The sequence below is a fragment of the Saimiri boliviensis genome, chromosome 10 (assembly GCF_048565385.1).
Source record: "Saimiri boliviensis isolate mSaiBol1 chromosome 10, mSaiBol1.pri, whole genome shotgun sequence".
In the NCBI taxonomy this organism is placed as follows: Eukaryota; Metazoa; Chordata; class Mammalia; order Primates; family Cebidae; genus Saimiri; species Saimiri boliviensis.
The window spans coordinates 108,135,935-108,153,737 of NC_133458.1; positions in this window are offsets into that span (position 1 = coordinate 108,135,935).

Sequence of the window (17,803 nt, forward strand, 5' to 3'; positions counted from 1 at the left end):
TGCTATGCGGTCCTGGGTGACCAGTAGGGATTCCCTCCTAGAGAAGGGGCCATGTGTTTTCAAAGCTGTACTTTCTCCATGACAGCTTCAATCCTGCAAGGCTTTTCTAAAAAAAATATTTTTAAAATGGAGTCCTGCTCTGTTGCCTGGGCTGGAGTACAGTGGCACAATCTGAACTCACTGCAATCTCTGCCTCCTGAGTTCAAGCGATTCTCATGCCACAGCCTCCCTAGTAGCTGGGATTGCAGGCATGTGCCACCACGTCCAGCTAATTTTTGTATTTGTAGTAGAGACAGGGTAAATTGGTTTTAAGTAAATTGATTGGTGAAACCCTGTTGGCCAGGTTGGTCTCGAACTCCTGACCTCAAGTGATCCGCCTGCCTTGGTCCTCCAAAATGCTGGGATTGCAGATGTGAGCCACTGCACCCGCCCGGCTTGTCCAAGTTGAAGTAAAGATCTGACATTTGCCTAATGCTGCACCAATATACACAGAAATAATACCAATAGCTGCCCATATTATATGTAATAGCACAAGGAAGGAAAACTGACCTTTGAAAACCCATAGAAGTCTACAGTTTATGAACTGGACATGTTTTTCAACATAGAACAAAGTTGGCATGAGACATAAAGTAGAGTTATATTTTCCAAGCAGAAAATACCCAAGAACTACTAGACTGTTGCTTACCTGAATACCATTTTGCAAATTCTTGACCATTTTATTGCCATCTCTTACTGCCACCTATAACAATTCCTCCTATGGGTGCTTTGTGAAGAGTGAAACAACCTTTGCTATTTCAGGTCAGAAATCGAGAGATGTTTGTACCATTTTTGCCCTCTGTAATTTATGTAACCATGGGGGAAAATCTCTGTTTTGCAGCCACATATAAACACTTGGTTTTAATTAAAAACTGTATTCTGGGCTTTCTTAGTTCTTACTGAAATATAACTAGATGCTTTGAAAGCCTTGTTAAGAGGCAATTTTGGGAGGTCTGTGCTCCTGGTCATTGATTTTCCTGGAAAAGAATGCGTGCATGCAGAAACATCTTAGCATATTCTGTTATATATTGTAAAATACTATGCTATTTGTGATGCCCTTTTAAATTTTAAATTAGGAACTAAATGCTCACCTCTTTCCTCTCATTCTTTTAAATTCCTGTAATGATTCTTATTCAGCCTACTGATGTGGCATATTAAAGCAGCAGTGCCTCCCTTGGTTTAAATGCCTATAGCACAGATGAGGATATTAACACAGGCCATAGCAATGACTTATCCCCAGTCCCACAGGCATCATGATCAGACAGCTATTCATCAGGGAGATGTCCATGGAAGCCCTTCACCTTGTGCTGGCTTTTCACACTTCTTTTCTAGCAACACCAGTAATAGGCCTCCCTGAATTTCCAGACTCATCACTCTTAAAAGAACCGCATTCTATCCAGTGCACTAGAGTAATCATGTCTTACCCGTCACAGTAATACCCTAGTTGACAGAATCAAAGCCACAACTCTCTCAGTGGGCCCAAGAGATAAAATTTTAGCCTGATGGGTAATTCACCTGCTCCTCTGTCCCATCATCCTCCAGTCCTCCTGGAGGTCATAGGTCCTTCTGGTGTCCTTGTTTGTTTAATTGCCTTTGATTGAGGATTGCAGATGAAGTAGGGAGATGGTGAAGAAGAGGGCGTTTGGGGAACCTTCCTAATTTCAAGTTACTTTAACACCTGGACACCTGGAATGTCAAAGTTGTTAGAATGGACATCCTGCCTTTTTACTGGATTCAGGGCAAAACTGGGCAGGCTTTTCTCCATAAGTATTCTGTTGTAGCTGCTTTTTTTTAGAGTCCTTTTCCAGACTGGAGAAGTTCTCTTCAATTTTTCATTTGCTTTGCATTTTTATCATGAATGTACATTTCATTTAGTCATGTGTTCTATCTGCATGCATGAGATGATCCATCTTTTTCTTCTTTAGTCTATTAATAAGATGGATTACGTTGACTGACTTTGAGACGTTGAGCCAGCCAAACATACCTGATCATGACATATTAGCATTTCAACATATTGCTGGATTTTATTTGTAAGGATGTATTGAGGATTTATGCATCTATGTGCACAAATGATATTGTTCTGTGGCTTTCTTAACTTGTAGTATCCCTTGTCTTTTATACTTTGGATGAGTTTGCATAGATTGAACATTACAGTCATGTAACACGTAAGGACATGTTGGTCAACAATGGATTGTTTACACTACGGTGGTCCCATAAGATTATAATGGAGCCAAGAAATTCCTATGGACTAGTGGCATCTTAGCCCTCAAAATGTTGTAGCACAATGTATTACTCATGTGTTTGCGGTGATATTGATGTAAACAAGCTGACTGCACTGCATAAAGTATACCAAATAAGATTGTGTAGTTTAGCCAATACTTGATTATCATAATAAATGACTGTGTTAACTGGTTTATGCAATTACTATACAAAACTTTTTATCATTATTTTACAGTTTACTGCTTCTACTTATTAAAAAAAAAAATAAGGTGAACTGTAAAACAGCCTTAGGCAAGTCCCTCAGGAGGCACCCAGAAGAAGGCATTGTTATCATAGATGACAGCTCCCTGCCTGTCATTGCCCCTGACAGGCTTCCAGTGAGACAAGATTTAGCTGGAAGATGGTGCTACTGATGTTCCTGACCCTGCATAGGCCTCGACTAATGAGTGTGTTTGTGTCCTTTAGAGTGAGTCTGTATATTTGTATCCCCCTAAATCTCTTATAAATCTCAGGTTGAATTGTCATCTTAGTGCTGGAGGTAGGGCCTAGTGGGAGGTGCTTGGATCATGGGGGTGGGCCAGCCTCTTGGTGCTATCTTGGTTATAATGAGTGACTTCTGAGATCTGGCTGTTTCCAAGTGTGTGGTGCCTACTCCCACCTCGCTCCTGCTCCCATTCTCCTTACGCAATGTACCTGCTTCGGCCATGAGCAAAAGCTTCCTGAGGCCTCCCTGGAGGTAGATGCCGCTATGCTTCCTGTACAGCCTGCAGAACCATAAGCCAATTAAACCTCTGTTCTTATAAATTACCTAGTCTGAGGTATTTCTTTATAACAATGCACGAGTGGCCTAACATAGTGTCTTAGTTAACAAAAAAGTTTTAAAAAAATAAAAAAAATAGAAAAAGTTTACAGAATAAGGATATAAAGAAAGAAGATATTTTTGTACAGCTGTACAATATGTTTAAGCTAAGTGTTGTTATACAAAACTGCCCTTCCCCAGCAGTTTAAGTTTTTGTTGTGCAGAGGAGGTGGGGACAGGCTTTAGGTGGAACTATGTGTCTTTCCTGCAGTAGCCACTACTCTCCTCTCCAGGCCTGCAGCATGAGACAGGCTTTTTCCTGTTTCTTGCTCTATCCCTCATTTTCTTTGAGTTCCCACTGAAATTTCCAGAGAAGAACCTGTGGGTGGGTGAAAAGTTTCCTTTTTTCTGCAGGTTCCGGGATTCTATGCTCACGTGCTAGCCTACACTCCAGCGTTGACCAAGTGCTCATTGTCCTAGCCTTTGGTTTCAGCTATTTGTTTACCTGCTATCTCAGCTCTCTAATGGATTGAAGAAAAAGTTTGATTTTGTAGAGTTTTTTTCTTATTGTTGTAAGATTCAGATTAATACTTTTCAACTTCTTACTTCTTAATTGAAAGCCAGAAAAAAGGTCATTCAATTGATCCTTCATATTCTTCAGTTCTTGGAAGGTTTCTTGAATGATTTCAGTGATAATTGTCTTGACTTTCTCTTAGTTATCTCTTTTGGAAATCCTATTATTTGGCTTTTGAATCCTCTGGACCAAAATTTAATTTATTATCTTTTATATTTCAATGTCTTAATATTTAAGAAAAGTATAGATTTTCTTGACTTTACTCCTAAATTCTTCTATTCATTATACATATTCATGCTATTATATCTTCAGTTCTTAAGAATTCTTTGATCTTTGTTGAATTTCATATATATGACATAAATGTTACATGTCAAATATATATGTATGAATGTATATATAATTTTTATTAGAATTATATAATTAACAAAATATTATCTATCTCTTTATAAGTGAGGTATATCATATATGACATATATCCTAATTGTGTATAATTACTTATTTCATTGGCAGATTTTTATTTTTATTTATTTATTTATTTATTTATTTATTTTTTGAGATGGAGTCTGCTCTGTCACCCAGGCTAGAGTGTAGTGGCACAATCTCGGCTCACTGCAATCTCTGCCACCTGGGTTCAAGCAATTCTGTTACTTCAGCCTTCTGAGTAATTGAGACTACAGGCACATGTCACCATGACCAGCTAATTTTTGCATTTTTAGTAGAGATGGGATTTTGCCATGTTGGCCAGGCTCAAACTCCTGACCTCAGTTGATCTGCCTGCCTCAGCCTCCCAAAGTGCTGGAATTACAGGCGTGAGCCACTGTGTTCAGCCAACAGAATGGTTGTGAGAACATTTACTTTCCTTTTGTTTTCATTTTCCTCGTTCAGTGCTTTTTTTTTTCTCTATCTCCTCCAATCTTTCCTTTTTTCTGGGAAGCATCTTTCTTCCTTAATGAGACCTTCTTTAGATATGTAATAGATAATACACGGCTGTCTTCTCATGATTAAGAATAGTGGACTGAAAAGCTGATGGCAAGCTCTGAACGTGTGCTTATTAATTCTGACCTTAACTGTCAGGTGAGCAACTTGTAGAGGCAACTAACAACAGTATCTTCAGGACTTTCCCATTGGGTTTCTTGAATTACCCAGAGAAGGGCCTTAACAACTCCCACATGGAGGTAAGGGTCTTCCTTCCGTTCTCACTGCAGGTGTGGGTTGGAGACTCAGCGTTCAGTGAGCACAGGTGCTGAATCCTCCCTTGACGGTGAAGACAAGCCTGTGCCCTCAGTTAAGCTTTGTATTCTCATACTTTTCCAGGATTCTATCTTCGAGAAAAAAGCTGTGGCTGAGCCATGTGGAATGCAATAGGGATGTCAGTGCAGCAGTATTTCTCATCTCACCTTCACCATCCCATAAGATACTCTGTGTAAGTCCCACTTCAACAGTAGCTCTAGTTACAGAGGTACTAAAATTGCCAGTTCAGGTGTATTTTTACGATTTTGCAGAGTAAATCATGTTAGTTCTCAGCTTATCTCACTGCTTGGGATTCACCTTTTTGAGGTTCTGCAAAGTCAATGACCACCTCATCCATCTGTATCTTAGCTTTTGGCATTTTCTATTCTTATCTCCTTTCCCAGTTTCACCGTTGCTTTGAGTTTATATCTTTTCAAGTTAACCTTTAAAGATATATCTAGAAGGACCAAATTTGGATGCCTGTGTTTGATCTTCTGTCAAAATCCAGAAGCTGAATATACAATGCTTGATCTTTCTCCACTTCTTCACCACTTGCAAAGTATATTTTGAAAATGAAGGCAACAGAAGACAACTTGTCTTACTTCTATTAAAACAAATAAATGTATAGCAATTAAGAAATTCCAGATAATCAGTGAGAAAGAAGTTCTTTGAAATGGGTTTCAGTAACCATATGAACTTAATATATTTACAAGAAGGAATTATAAATCAGCAAAGCAGGAGAGAATAAAATCTTAGAAATAAAATCATATTAAAGTTATATTTTTAAAATAAAATAATTATAAAACAAAAAGTAAGTAAATAGCTGATAAGATGAGAATAATTTTCAGAATAAAAGCAGTAGATTAAAATAGGAAAGATTACTTAGGAAAAATAAGTAATTGTGTTCAAAAACATTTCATACCTTCTGTATTTTTAGGTATTCTCAGTATGCTTGATTTTTAAAAATATATTTTTCTGTAACTTCAAAATATGTTGCTTAAGCATTAATTATATAATAGTAAAATTTGGCACATTAATTTAGATAGCTTCAATTGCATGACTTTTAAGAACAAGGTTAATGCAAACAAGTTTACAATTTGAAAGCTTAAGTTTCTTAGTAATCTATACCATGATTTTTTTTTTCCCTGTAAGAGTATCTTCATTTCCACAAAAGTTATCTGACAAGCACCATTTTTTCCGGGTGGACTAACAGGAGCTGTAAATTGTGTTCCTTCTGCAGCTAAGATGAGGAATGTCTGCACAATTGCCACTTTAGCAGAGCTATAAAATGTCCATTCTAGTGTAATTGTTTCCCTGTCAAAGAAAAGATTAAAAAAAAAAAAAAAAAGACATCAAGCACAGATCATCCTTAAATACCTTAAGTGCTTGTGGGGAATAAAAGCTTATTCTCATTTTTAACAGTGTGATACCAAATTTATTAGTATGTTGCAGGTATTCTAGGCACTATGGTTGGTGCTAGGAATAAAGAGAGATATGACACAGTCCTTGCTCTGGAATGACTTACATGCTGAATGGGGGTGGGACCACAAGAAGAAGGTAGTTGTGTCAGGTGATATGGTGAATGGTTTGATTTGGTATGGTGTCAAGTCTGTGGTCTCAAGTGGATGGAGGTAGAGTGGGAGTGGGTGGGGGTATGGGGAGTGCTTGGGGTAGGGCTTGAAAACAGCCAGATTTATACATTCATTACAGCTCACTGTGTTCTTGACATCACTCCAGTGCAACCACTGGACACAGCACATAGCTGGGAAATCTGGTTGTCAGACTGAACTCACTTTCTACGTAAGTCATTTGCTGCTTGCTCAGTCCTTTAGCCTGAATTGAGCCAAAGGTAGGAGTTCCCTTTGCTTCATGTCTCCCCTCAACACTAGGGGTTGTAAATGATTTAACAAGGCTTAATACTTAATTGCTAATGATGCTGAGAACTGCTTGTCTATTTTTCATTCATGATTCATTTTCACAGGAATATTTGTTTAATTTGCTTGCCCATTTTTTCTTAGATTGTTTTTCTTACTGTTACTGAGACAATATGTATTTCACATCTTTACTGAAGTTTTAATTTGCCTTTTCACTCTTCACGAACTTTTATTTTGATGAACAAAAGCTCTTAATTTTAAGTTAGTCAATAAAGAAGCTATTAATTTTAATGTAATCAATATGTCCATCTTTTTATTTTTTAAAAATTTAAAATAATTATAGAATCAGGCTCATATGATCTTCCGACCTCAGCTTACCAAGTAGCTGAGATTACAGGTGGATGCCTTCATGTCTAGCTAATTTTATTTTTAATTTATTTTTTGTAGAGCCAGAGTTTCACTATGTTGCTTAGGCTGGTCTCAAACTCCTAGGCTCAAGAAATCCTCCCTCCTCAGCCTCCTAAAGTTCTGGAATTACAGAGGTAAGCCACCGCACCTGGCCCCCGTGGTTACATTTTACTCAACTGTAGTAGAATATCCAAACCAGGAAGGTGACTTTGGTACACAGTGCCAATGACATATGCACGTTCTCTGTCATTTTATTGTGTATGCCCATGTGTGTAACCACCACCATAATCAAGAAGCAGAACAATTCCATGAGCACACAGATGGCACTCCTGCTGCCCGTTTATTGTCATACTTCTCAACTAATCTCAACCCTTGGTAACTACTAGTCTTTTTTCTTCTCTAGGTGTGTGCATGTGTGTGTAGGTGTGTTTGGTATTTTTATTGAGTTGAAAATCAAATAACATAAATTTAGCCATTTTAAAGTGTACAATTCTGTGGCATCTAGTGCATCCTTTGTTGTACAACCATCATCTCTATATAGTTGCAAAACCTTCTCATCAGCCCCAAAGGGAAGCCTGTATCCCGTAAGCAGTTGCTCCCCATTCTTTCCTTTCCCCAGTTTCTCTCAACCCCTAACCTGTTATCTGTCTCTAGGGTTTACCTTCTCCCTATTACATAAATGAAATCACATGATTGCAACCTTGTATGCCTGGCTTTTCCTCACTTAACATAAAGTTTTTGAGGAATCATCCACATTGTAGTACGTATCAATACTTTGTTCTTTTTAATGGAAGTATAGCATTCCATAGTATCTATATACCACAATCTCTTTAGTCATTTTTTTTGTTGATGGATATTTGGGCTGTTTCCACCTTCTGGCTATTGTGATTAGTGCTGCTATGAGAATATGTATGTGCACATGTATTTGTTTGAGTACCAGTTTTTAATTCTTTTGAATATATACGAAAGAGCAGAATTGCAGGATCACATGGTAATGACTGCGTAACTTTGTTAGGAACGAATTGCTGAGTTCAGTAACTGAACTATTTTACATTCCCACCAGCAATGCAGCAGAGACTAATTTCCTCAAATTGTTATCATTATTTTTCATTTTTTAAAACAATTATAGGCTTCCTAGGAGGTGTGAAGTAGTATTGCATTATAGCTTTAATCTGTGTTTGCCTAATGATGAGTGATTTTTCTTTCTTATGCTTCTTGGCCACTTGTATACCTCCTTTGGAAAAGTGTCCAAATCCTTTACATATTTTAAGATTGGGTTGTTTGTATTTTTGTTGTTGAGTTGTGATGTATTCTGGACATTAAACCCTTATTAGACATGTGCTTTGCAAATATTTTCTTCTACAGGTTGTATTTTCACTTTCTTAATGACACCTTTTGATAAACAAAAAATTTAATTTTGATGAATTCTAGTTTGTCTAATATTTCCTGTGTTGCTTGTGCTCTTGGCATCATATCTAATTACCTAAGGCCATATCTGAATCAAAGGTCATGGACATCTAGCCTCATGTTTTCTTCAAAGATTTTTATGGTTTTAACTCTTTTATTTACATCATTGATTCCTTTTGAGTTAAAATTTGAATATATGTGTGATAAGAGTTGAACTTTACTTTGCATATAGATGTCTAATTGTCCTAGCACCATTTGTTGAAGATGCTGTTCTTTCTCTCCACTGAATGGGCTTGGCACTTTCATTGAACATCACTTGGCTATAGATACATGGGTTTATTTCTGGACTCAATTCTATTCTCTTGGTCTTTATGTCTATCATTATGCTAATACAATATTGTTTTGATTACTAAATTCTGTAACATTGAAAAGTGTATTAGTCAGGGTTCTCTAGTGGGACGGAACTAATAGGATACATACATACATACATGAAGCAGAGTTAATATTGAGTATTGACTTACATGATCACAAGGTGAAGTCTCACAATAAGCCATCTGCAAGCTGAGAAGCAAGGAAGTCAGTCAGCAAGGAAGCCAGTCCTACTCCCAAAACTTCAAAGCAGGGAAGCCGACAGTGTAGCCTTCAGTCCATGGCTGAAGGCCAGAGAGCCCCTGGCTAACCACTGGCATAAGTCCAAGAGTCCAAAAGCTAAAGAACTTGGAGTGTGGTGTTCCAGGGCAGGAAGCATCCAGCATGGGAGAGAGGTGAAGGAGGGAAGGCTCAGCAAGTCAAGTCCTTTCACGTTCTTCTGCCTGCTTTATTCTAGTCGAACTGGCAGTTGATTAGATGGTGCCCACCCAGACTGAGGGTGTGTCTGCCTCTCCCAGTCCACTGACTCAAATGTTCATCTCCTTTGGCAACACTTTCACAGACACACCCAGGAACGATACTTTGCATCTTTCAATCCAATTAAGTTGACACTTGGTATTAACCATCAAAGCAAGTGTGAGCCCTTCAGCTCTAAAAAAATAATCTTTTTAAGATTGTTTTGCCAATTCAGGGTCCTTTGTGCTTCCATATGAATGTAAGAATCAGCTTTTCCATTTCTGCCAAAAATCCAGAAGTCATTTAAATTTTGAAAGGAGTTGCAATGACTATGTAGATTGCTTTGAGTAGTATTGTCATCTTCACAATATTAAGTCTTTCAATTCATGAACACTGGCTGTCTTTCCATTTATTTAGGTCTTCTTTCTTTTTTTCAACAATGGTGTGTAGTTTCCCATGTATAAGACTTTTATATCTTTTTTTTTTTTTTTTTTTGAGACGGAGTTTCACTCTTGTTACCCAGGCTGGAGTGCAGTGGCGCGATCTCGGCTCACCGCAACCTCCGCCTCCTGGGCTCAGGCAATTCTCCTGCCTCAGCCTCCTAAGTAGCTGGGATTACAGGCACGCGCCACCACGCCCAGCTAGTTTTTTGTATTTTTAGTAGAGACGGGGTTTCACTATGTTGACCAGGATGGTCTCGATCTCTCGACCTCGTGATCCACCCGCCTCGGCCTCCCAAAGTGCTGGGATTACAGGCTTGAGCCACCGCGCCCGGCAAGACTTTTATATCTTGATTAAATTTATTCCTAGCTATCTTTTTTTTTTTTCTTTTGAATGCCATTGTAAATGCAAGTGTTTACTTAATTTTCTGGTTAGGAGAGCTTTTCTCCTGGCCACTTATTGTCAACAGGTCTCCCTGTTGATTCTTCTTGCTGGTTTTGCTAGGCTTGATGATGCTGTAAATGAATTATTACTCAGTATCTGGGAGGAATGAGCTTACTTGGGCCACTTTGAGTTGCTGGTTTGGGTGTCAGGAAATGTTAGGTCTGGTAAGTTCCAACGATAGTATGAACCTGTGGCAACCAAAATCTGTCAATATACAGAACATCACCATTGCTGTAATGTCTCTTCCTAGTAAATCCCTGCTAACCTCAGGCAACAAGTTTTCTGATTTTTTTTCTACCATAGGTTAGTTTCTCCCATTTCTGAACTTCATATAAATGGAATTACACAGCATTTACTTCTTTTTCAAAGGATTCTTTCACATAGTGTAATTATTTTGAGATTTTGTTAGTTTTTTCCTTTTAATTGCTGAATAGGATTTCATTGTGTATGTGGATGTATCACTATTGTTTTGTTTATTTCTCCTTTAATGGATTTTTCTAGCTTTGGGCTAATGTGAATAAATCTGCTTTATTCTAGTATAATCTTTTTCATTTGTGGACACATCTGGGAGTGGAATTGTTAGATTCATGTTTATTACTTTAAAAATAGTCCTTTTTCCAGAGTAGTTGCATCAGCAATAGGTAAAAATTCCAGGGTTCCATGTCATTGCCAATATTAGGTATTTTTCAGTCTTTTAAATTTCAGTCATAGTGGTGGGTATGTAGTGATGAGTAATTTTAGTTTTAATTATTTATGTCTTTGATGACTAATGATGGTGAGCAAAGTTTCATGTGTTTATGGGCCATTCATATATCTTCCTTTGAGAAATGTCTGCTCAAGCCTTTTACCCATATTTTCTTGGAAGCCTTCCTTTTATTAGTGAGCTGTAAGATTTATTTATATAGGCTGTATACTAGTCCTTTGTGAAATATATTGTTTGCTAATATTTTCTGCCTATTCTTCCTTGCCTAATTATTCTACAATGTTTCTAGAACTGTTAATAACTCTCCAAATAGGTTAACTTCTCTTTTTTATTGTATTTTAATACTTTATATTTGATAGGGTTTGGCTCTGTGTCCCCAACCAAATCTCATCTTGTAGCTCTCATAATTCCCACATGTTGTGGGAGGGATCCAGTGGGAGAAGACTGAATTATGGGTGCTAATCTTTCCTATACTGTTCTCATGATAGTGAATGGGTTTCATGAGATCTGATGGTTTTAAAAATGGAAGTTGCCTGCACAAGCTCTCTTTTTTCCTGCCATGATCCACATAAGATGTGACTTGTTTCTCTTTGCCTTCCGCCATGATGGTGAGGCCTCCCCAGCCATGTGGACCTGTGAGTCTAATTAAATCTCTTTCTTTTGTAAATTGCCCAGTTGTGGGTATGTCTTTATCAGCAATGTGAAAACAGACTAATAACAATATTCTTCCTGTGCTGTGTTCTGAATAATTTTTAATGATTTATATATTCTTGTTCACTGATTTACTAGTTTGATGTCCAATTTTAATATATTTTTTTAATTTTGAGAAAGAAATGTATCAGTTTTTTTCCAAATTTACCAGATCCCTTGCTCTGTAGTTATATTTCAAAACAGCACTTTTGTTTTGGGAAACAAGCTGTATGTATTTAGATTCTGTCTCTATTCCTTTTAATAACTGCATTGTAAGTCTTTGCTTTTATACACAATGCCTTGTTTTCTTGCATGTTTTGTGACTTTTTTCTTGGATTGAACTTTTTAGATCAGTTCGGAAATTTATCTGTGGGTTGAAATATATATACCTTCAAGGACATTTACTTCTGTGAACTACCTCTAACACCCCAACCCAAGACTATATTCAGCTAAATTATTCATCTGAGGGTTTTCAGGCAACTCGGCTAGCACACATTCTGTCTATATACTCTGGTTAGGTTTGGTGAGACATTTAAAAAAGGTTCTCCATGCAACCTTCAGCTTAAAACAGACATGTTTCCTGTTGTCTCCTTCTGTGTTTCAGGATTGCTTTGTTTTTTGGTGAATCAACATTTAACCTGATAGTATGATATTCACATCTCACCTGTAATATAGGCCACCTTTTAGACTCCCAACCTTGCTCCCACCCTAGCTTTCAACATCTGTTTCTTGCAGAAATATTTTAGGAGCAATACTACTTAAATTGCAATTTTTCATGTTGCTAAGATCTGAGCTTCTCTGCCCTTCCTAAGAAGGCTTCAGTCAAGCTGGTTTAGCAGATATTCTATTTTTTTTTTGTGTGTGGTATTCTGTTCATATGTATAAGCTGAGACTTTATGCAAGTAAGACAGATGGAGAGGACATTTGTAGGATTTCCAGACATCAATCTATTAAATTAATTATGTCAGTGAAAACAGGAGTTCAAAACCAGAGATAACCTTAACAATGTAAGGCACTTGACAAATTTTCAAAAATATTATGGAAAGCTTTGATTGCTATAGGCTGTGAACTGTGTAGTATACAATGCTTTTATTTTATTTTAAACAATTTTAAGGTATAGGGACACCATTGAACTTTAACAAAAAAAACCTCATTTCCCAATGTGGATTTTATTTTTTTTTTTAATTTTGTGCCTCAATCTAATAATCTACTGAAAATGTTATAGTCTGTTCTAACCTACTTCTCTATTAAAAGCAACGGCATCACTTTGAAACTTTAACCCTTTGTTTTTGTTTATCCAGTGGCTATCAAAATTGAGGATAATGATCAACAAATGAAAAATCCCGAGAGTTATTATTGAATTGATTGCAGCTGAGTTTGGTTATCTAAATTATCCTTTTTTCTTCTGTGAATTTGAATGAGGAAGATCTCTTTACACAGTTTAGTATAATCACATTTCAAAATAATTTTTTTAAATGTGAATATATAATGGATTATAATTCCTACAGTACAGAATAATTAAAGGAAATAATTCCTATGGAAACATTACTGTAGGAATTATAATCTATTGACAAACAGTTTATATAATCCAGTGGCAAATAGTTCATGCCCTAACATTTGTTTGGATCTTTTTAAGTTGTAAAGTGTTACAGAAATGCTGGATTTTATTTAATTCAGACACTAATTTGGCCTTTTTATCAAGCCTGTTGTTAATTGCTTTAGAAGAACCAAATGCCTATCATCAAAAAGAAAATATAAGCAATCAGGCCCAGTGTAAGCAGAGCAGGTGCAGAAAACAAAAAGTAATGGATGATGCCTAGCCACCAGTTTTTCTCTTAAAAACACAATTTTAGAATTCAGTTTGTAATGATACAGTATATTGAATAGATCTGCTTTCATTCTTTTGTACCTAGTCCAGGAGCCAATTTGCTTAATTGGGGTCATGTGTCCATTGTCTTAAAAAACCTATCAGGAGAAATAATTTCTGAGACAAATAGTATAAAGTATGTAAACATTACTTAAAAACAAATCAGTCGTTGTTTGAATATAAATTATTATTTTAACTATTTCTCTCAAAATGTCTTTTGGTTCCTGAATTCTATCTGCAATTTTTTAATCCTGATATCAAAATTTAAAATTCAACTATTAGAATTGAATGGTTTAACATTGTTATGCTTCTGATCAATGATTGCATCTCAATTTCTTGATTGGAATGTTAATGATAATAGAATTATCACATTGTGATAATAGTTATTTTCTACTGCAGAGAATTCTTTTATTCTCTGCTATATCCTAAGGAAAGCCAGTCTATAGATTAATGTTAAAAGCAGCACTTCCCTCATTTCTCCTTGTACACTCCAAGGCCACACCCCGAGTTCTGTACTCAGACTCAACATCATGTAATTGATTATGAGGAAATGATAAGACACACAAATAAAGATTAGAGTATTAAATGTTTACCATCAAACATTTATAGTAGCAGAACATTGTAAACAACCTCTTTATCAATTTATATGGATTAAATAAAAGCTGATATATCCATCTGTTAGAATATTATATAGTGATTCAAATATTTAGGAAGGATTTTAAAGAGATTATATACAAATAATTTTCATCGAAAAAGTAGTAGCCAAGACCATTTGTACATTAGAATTTCAATTTTGTATAAAAGATTGGCCAGAATGCTGAATGGAATATACATAAAAATGTTTCAGTGGGTCTCTGAGTGGTGATAAGTAGGTGATTTAAAATATTTTTATACTTTTCTATTTTTTCTATATTTTCAACAATAATCATCTACTGCTTTTATTATCAAGACAAAAGAATAAAATTTCATTTAAAAATGCAAAGGATCTCCTCTAAGATGAACATCAGCTAACTATAACCAAATCCTGCTACTAATCTCATCTAGCAATTTCTATTGCCATATCTGGGAAGCCCTCAGCCAGTTGCTCCTCCCTAAATGCTTGCTTATTTAAGACAAGTTCTTCTCCATGCCAACACTCACTGTAACTTTTGGGATCTGACTCCTGCTCAGTCAGCCACCTCCAAGAGCGTTTGAGAGCCTGTTCGCCAACTGCACTCTGCTTGGAGCCATTGCTATCTTTTGAGGACTCATATTCAGACTCTTCGTGGCTGATTCTGTGCCTGGAATTCTTGTCCAGGCTTCTGCTCTTATGGGAGCTGGTGCGACCCATTTACCTTTCCTGGGTTACCTGTGTGCAGCAACTGCACTGACTTCTCTGTGTCCTGCTGAGTTGTGTCAACCTCTCCAGTTTTCTTCAAATCTTTACTCACTCTTTTTAGAGCCTAGTCTGTCTATCTTAAGACAATCCCATTTTTCTTGGCTGCCCTCTGCTATCCAAATGAGGGTTTTGCTACTAGTTAACCTGTACCTAGGCACTAGAGCAATAAAAGACAAGCCTGGAAGTGCATTAGGCACTACGGACTCGACTCATTCGCAATGGGAAAGAAAATTGATTTTCCTGTTCACAAGGAATGCACATGGACATTCACTATTGTTTAATTTAAACAAAACAATAAGGTAACAAACTGAAAAGGAAACATTGTGTTTCTGCTTGACTCACTCACCTAGATAATTCAAATGTGCTCTAGGTACTTTCTATACATTTTTCATTTTTATCCTCCTAAGGACTCGAAGTATTATGATCTACTATGATATTTTATGGATTTCCTGGTGATAAATCAAACTTTGAATATTCATGCCATGAATTTAAGAACTTGACATGCTGATTGACATTAAGTCTTACACAAATGAGCTTTTGGGTTGTGGCCTTCCTTCAGAGATCCTCTCTGGACAGTTTCCTGCTAATAGGACCATCTTTCTCACGTCTCTGGAGCCAGGATCTTTAAGCTTTCTGTGTGACTCCAGTTTAGTCTTTAATGACTAGGAATCTTTCTCATCTGATTTATGGAAGGTATTTTGTATTTTGTTTCTAATATCTCTCATTTTATTTTTCACAGCTTTATTAAGGTATAATTGATGTATACAAATCTGCACATATTCCATATATACAATTTAATGAATTTGCACATGTACATACACCTGTGATACAATTACCACAACCAAAGTCATAAATATGTCTATCACCTTCAGAAGTTTCCTTATGTTCCTTTGCTTTTTTGTGTGTGGCAAGAACACTTAACATGAGATCTAGCCTTGTTTTATTCTGTTTGTGTTGCTATAAAGAAATACCTGAGGCTGGGTAGTTTATAAAGGAAAGAGGTTTATTAGGCTCGTGGTACAGCAAGCTGTACAAGAAACATGGTGCCAGCATCTGCATCTGGTGAGGGCCTCTGGTTCTTTCCACTCACGGCAGAAAGGGAAGGGGAGCTGCCATGTGCAGAGATCATATGGCAAGAGAAGAAGCAAGAGAGAGAGAGAGAGGAAGAAGATGCCGCCTCTTTAACAACCAATTTGCAAGGAGACTGATAAGAGTGAGAATTCTCTGATTCTCTCATGAAAAGAGGGCATAAGACATTTCACGAGAGATCTGCTCTCATGGCCCAAACACCTTCCATTAGGCCCCACCTCCAACATTAGGATCAAATGTTAGCATGAGGTTTGCAGGGACAAACATCCAAACTGTTGCAACCCTCTTAAAATTTTGAGTGTGCAACACTGCATTGTTCCCTGTAGGCACCAAGTTATATGGCAGACACTAGAACTTAATCGTTTTCTTTATCCGGAACTTTATACCCATTGTGCAACTTCCCATTTTCCTCAAACCCCAAGCTCCTGGCAATTATCATTCTATTTTTCTCGAAGAAATAGCTGCACTCTTGATGACAGCATTATTCACAATGGAGGAATGCCCATCAATGCAACTGTCCATCAACAGATAAATGGTAAAGAAAATGTGGCGTATTCCTTAATGAAATATTATTCAGCCTTGAAAAAGAATGAAATCCTTCCATTTGTGACAACATAGATAGATCTGGAAGACATCATGCTAAGTGAAATAAGTCTGTCACAAATACTGCATGATTCCACTTATATGAGTTATCTAAAATAGTCAAACACATGGAAGCTCTTCTTTCATTTTGCATAAACTTTGCTGTGTTTTTATACCCATAAATCCCTATTATGTTAAGAACCGAAGTTCTTAAAATACGATGTCAGGACAATCAAATAATAGGGGCTTATGGATATAAATCCACATTAATCAATGAACGTTGACTCACTAATTAGTATCTGACGCAATTGTCGCCCTCCTTCAGATTTGATTTTAGAATATTGTGTCCTTACTGCTCATTTCCATATGCCCTGGGAAGAAAGGTCATTGATACATGGCCTTAGTTTTCTCTTGTATGTATCAGTTCTCAAGGTTTTCTATACTCTTTAAGAATGAGCTCCCCACCACCAATTCACACTTTGATTTGAATTTTGCATATGTACTCAAAATTCTATAACACATTGCATTATCATTATAATTCAACAAATAAAATTACAAATTAAGAAGCATTTTGAGATTTGTCAATGTCATTAGAAGAAAATACACAGGAAAGTATAAAACGTTCAGAGAAGCTCAATATTACCTCAACATGCAGCCTCCCTGAATGCCCCCATGATCAAGTAAAGTCTATGCTCAGTTATAACTGCTGAGCCTTGTAGGCTCTCCTTTGGTACCTGCTCCTTCCACACCATCATTTAGGTATCAGAAGAGATTCTTTTTCCAACAATAGTGGACTATTTGAGCAACCAAACCACACACAAGTTTATCACAGTTCTCCCTTGAGAAGAAGAATGGAAACATTGCTGAATATGTATGTATTTTATTTCTTGACTTTCCATTTATTTTACCAGATTGACTGCGATTCACTCAGCTACACTCTTAAGCCATTAATCATCCTTATGTGATTTTTTTTTTTTTTTTTGCAAGAAGTGATGTCATGCCTGCATCCATTAAAGTTGCCCTTCATATATCTGATTATGGACATCACATTCAGAGACAAATGCAACATGGAGGTGTCATTTAGCTGAAGTCAGGAGAACACCAGATACCCTGATGTTTGCTGCTCCTGCAATTGATGTGAATTAAACTACTCTTTCTTCTCTAGCACTGAGTTTAGGTAATGTTTTTACCACACTGGTCACTCACTCAATCTGTTTTCTGATTATGCATCTGTAG